Below are 4,429 nucleotides of genomic sequence, written 5' to 3' on the forward strand. Positions count from 1 at the left end.
GTTTTCCATATCCCGTAGATTTTAAGACTTTGTATTTTTGTTATCTTTCTGTAATAATGTTGTTTTTAAATGCCATGTACTCAGTGAGTGATATAAACCATTGTAAATTTCAGTTTTCTAATAAAAAATTAAAAAAATAATAATATGGAAAGAGTAGGTTCTACTAAGATCTGATCAAAATTTTCAATTTCTGGCTATGAGGCTTTAAAACTTTCAATCCTGCTGCCTCCTTCAGCTCAGAACAATTGGCTTCTTTTTATAGCTACAGTCCTAAAGAATGCTTTCAAAGTCCTCTGTATATCTTTGTTCCTCAGACTATAGATGAAGGGGTTCAGCATGGGTGTGACCACACTGTACATCACTGAGGCCGCAGCACTTGAGTGTGAGCTGTGGACATTAACAGGATAAATATACACTCCTAAGCATGTACAATAAAATAAAGAGACCACTGAGAGGTGAGATGCACAGGTGGAAAATGTTTTATACTTCCCCTGAGACGAAATTCCACGTATGCAGGAAACTATCCTACAGTAAGGGTAAACGATACCAGCTAAGGGTGAACCTCCCAGCAAGATAGATGAAAATTTTAGCATGGTGTCATTAAGAAGGGTGTCAGAACAGGCAACTTGAACCAACTGTTTGAGTTCACAGAAATGGTGAGGGATTATCACCTCTCCACAGAAGGACAGCCTTTACACCATTAAGGTTTGTAAGAAGGAATCCAAGATACCGATGATCCAAGACACCAGAACCAGCAGTGCACAGAGCCAGGCGTTCATGATGACTGTGTAGTGCAGGGGGTGACAGATGGCCACAAACTGGTCATAGGCCACCACAGTCAGGAGGAAGTCATCCAAAACTACAAACAGTGTGAAAAAATACATCTGGATGATGCAGCCTTCGTAGGTTATAACTTGGCTCTGAGTTTGGATGTTCCACAGCACCTTTGGGACGGTGGTGGAGGTGAAGCAGATGTCTACAAAGGACAGGTTGGAGAGGAAGAAGTACATGGGGGTGTGGAGGTGGGGGGTCTGAGCTGATGGCCAGGATGATGAGCAGGTTTCCAAACACAGTAGTCAGACACATGGAAAGGAAAAGCCCAAATATGAGGGGTTGCAGTTCTGATTCCTCTGAAAGTCCCAGAAGAAGAAATTCTGAAACATTTGTCAGGTTTATTGGTCTCATGTGGTGGAGGTGACTACTGGAAAGGAGAAAATAACATGTCTATTTTCACAAAAAAAGACATTGCTCACATTGTTGAAAAACTATTGTTTATATTTTACTTAAGTACATTGAATTATTTTTGCCTAAGTTCAGTATGCTTTTAATGGATTTTCCCCTTTATGGAATTCCCTGTGTCATCTCGAATTCACAAGGTTGTTTCACTTGTAGACTTTTTTTGCAGGCTATCATATATTCCAAATACTTAATGAGAAATTTTTCAATTCATTTGGGCAATATAAATTGAATAATGACATTGTTTCAGGTGCTGTCCAGGCGATGAGTATGGGGTCCTATAAAAACTGTAAGAATCTAGACACAAAGAAAATATAAGCTATGTATATATATATATGAAATTTGGCTACATATGTGTTATTATATATTGCTTGTCATACGATGACTCCTGATATGAAGAAATTTGAAAAGAGTTATAGGGTAAAGAATAGAGAGGGGATACTATTTCTCATGACTGTTCAGGTAAGACATGCAAATAAGATGACATTTGAATAGAGACCTCAAGGAAGAGAGAGCAAGAACACTGAACTTACCAGGAGGAGAAATGTGTGCCTGGCAAGGTGAACACTGCTGTAACAGCCCTGGTATAAAAGCCCTGGGGAAGGTGCTTGTTTAACATGTTCAAGTTTAAAAAAGGAAGCTGATTTGGGGAGCTTAGTGCACGAGATGAAATGTGAGGAGAGGTGGGGTCAGGATGCTGTAGAGCAAGGTGACTTCCCCGTTGCTGCTGAAACTTCAAGTCACAAGGAAATCCTCATCCACACTGTGTTCCTTGAGCACATTTTGAAATTGTTGCAAAATTGTCCTGTATGTTTAAATGAATCTCTCCTGTTAACTGAGTTCTGGCGTCTGTGTATGAGTCACCTTGGACTATGTGAGTCAGTGTCCCTGCTGTGAGCACTGCTCACATGATAGAGGGCAAGAACACAGGTACACACAGTAGACACTGGCTACTGAAAGGCTGTGGTTGAGCCATGAAAGACGCCTGGATTCTTGGCCTCCGGAGGAGAGGAAGTCAATCCGGGGCCAGTGACAAGGCTTGATCGCTCAGAGCTTTTGTGTAATAAAGTTTTATTAAAGTGTAAAGGAGATAGAGAAAGCTTCTGACATAGACATCAGAAGGGGGCGGAAAGAGTGCCCCCTGCTCGTCTTTCGCTGGATGTTTTATGTTTGTTAGAAAGCTATTAATCAGATAAGAGAGACACCTCAAGGTTGACGGAGTTTCACCTGGGCCCTCTCCCACAATATGCATTTTTGGAAAGGATGGCAAGAAATGTGTCATCCCCCAGCCATAAAATAAATGATATGAATACTGGTTTCTTGAGCTATTATCAGCCCAAGATTTGAGAAAAGAAAAAAAGTTAGTCTGAGGTGGAACCATTTTGAAGAAAGGCAAATTCCAAAGGGAATACATAGTTTCATTAACATAGCTTAAGGAAAACACTTCCATAAGAAAAACACATTGGTTAGCTCAAGGTTTGAGAAAAGTTAAGTTCAGGTGGAACCAGGTATCCTCACAGCAACATAGAATTTTAAGAGAGAAAAAAAAAAAAAAACCCTGAAACGTAGTTTGTTTCCTCCTACAGCCAAAGGAGAGAGAAAAAAATGTCTGACATTTGCATCCTATTTCCTTCTTTTGGAGACCCCTGGCATTCCTGTCTGTTACCTTCTCACTACATAAGCTATGTTACTCCTAAGTCCTTTTCATCCCTCCTCCTTAACTACCCTGATTAAGTTAAAGTTTGATACAACTCAAGTTGATCAGATCTGATTATGTAAAATGATATCCAGAGATTCCATTTTGAAAATTTCCCAGGAATCAATAAACTTGGGACTCAACTTTGGTATGGCCTTGTATTAAAGACACATTCAAATTTGTTCAAAGGATATACATACATTGTGCATGCCTGCTCAGTCCTGGCTGACTCATTGCCGCCTCATGGACTGTAGCCCACCAGGCTCCTCTGTCCATGGGATTTCCTAGGCAAGAATACTGGAGTGGATTACCATTCTCTTCTAAAGGAGATCTTCCCGACCCAGGGATCGAACCCGAGTCTCTTATATCTCCTACACTGGCATTCTGATTCTTTACCACTGTGTCACAGAAAAGGGTACGTATATGTATGTATATATCTATATCCTTTCTTGAAAACTGGATTTTAAAATGTATGTATACATCTAGATACAGAGAGGGATGTGAGGGGGAGAGAAAAATCAAATGGACACAAGAGGAAATAAAGACCTAATAAGCTCAAATGGCCCCTGAGGGACTGTGGTAGAGAAAAGCATCTTTGGTTCTGGTGATATTTCATGTACTGTTCTATTGCCTTTATGTCTGGGAAAATAATTTAAAAATCAAATATGTTTATCCAAATGATAAAGTAGTGGTATCTTGATATGAAACATTTGCAGATCGTTTGCCCAAAAAAAAAAAAAATGAATAAAAGGACTAAGACAGCACTTACAAAAGGATGTACAAAAAAGACAATGAATATGGATTGAATTTAGACCATTTTTAATATCAAGCAGTGAAACTTATTTCCCCTGTGCCTGTTTCATATCTGTTTGAATAACTGTTTACATATGGTTCGATAGTAGACAAAAAAACAGCCTCTTTAGTGCTTTTTCATATGTGGCATCATCTCCTTGTTATTCTTGGGTTTTGATCATTTTTCTGATAGGTCCTATGGGCTCACTCTAGTCTTAGTTCTGATCTTTGTCCAAACATCAATTATCTGTGAGGTCGATACTCACAAGACCTACCTGCTTTGTGAGAATTCTACACTTATCATTGAGTAATGTCCTTCATATCTGTCATCTGGACACTGTATTCTACACACATTTCTTTCACTGTGCTGTCTTCCTAATCATAGTGCAAGATCCAAACAAGAAGGGTCTTCACCTTTTCTGCTCACCTTTGTATTTTAACAGAGTATGTGAATAGATGTTCACTTGTACAAAAACCAATTCATAAAAATGAAAAGTTAGGAAGTAAAAATATTACAAGGAGTATGAAACCAGGTTAAACAACACTGAAACAAGTGTAATAAACAGAATTAAATGATGTTTTGAAAGCTAGTTGAATAAGAGATATAATAGCAGTAATTTATGACATTGACATGGATTAATTACATTGACAATAGCCTAGAGATAAAATAATATAATGTATTATGCTCATAAAATGCTCTAGCAT

General features: G+C 38.7%; 1 pseudogene; it reads right to left on the reverse strand.

The window, feature by feature from the left end:
* Positions 1-236: 236 nt before the first annotated feature.
* LOC129558148 (olfactory receptor-like protein OLF4) lies at positions 237-3,166 on the reverse strand (annotated as a pseudogene).
* Between the last annotated feature and the right edge of the window lie 1,263 nt (positions 3,167-4,429).

The sequence above is a fragment of the Moschus berezovskii genome, chromosome 8 (assembly GCF_049115385.1).
Source record: "Moschus berezovskii isolate FMDL1 chromosome 8, NW_MosBer_1.0, whole genome shotgun sequence".
Lineage (NCBI taxonomy): Eukaryota > Metazoa > Chordata > Mammalia > Artiodactyla > Moschidae > Moschus > Moschus berezovskii.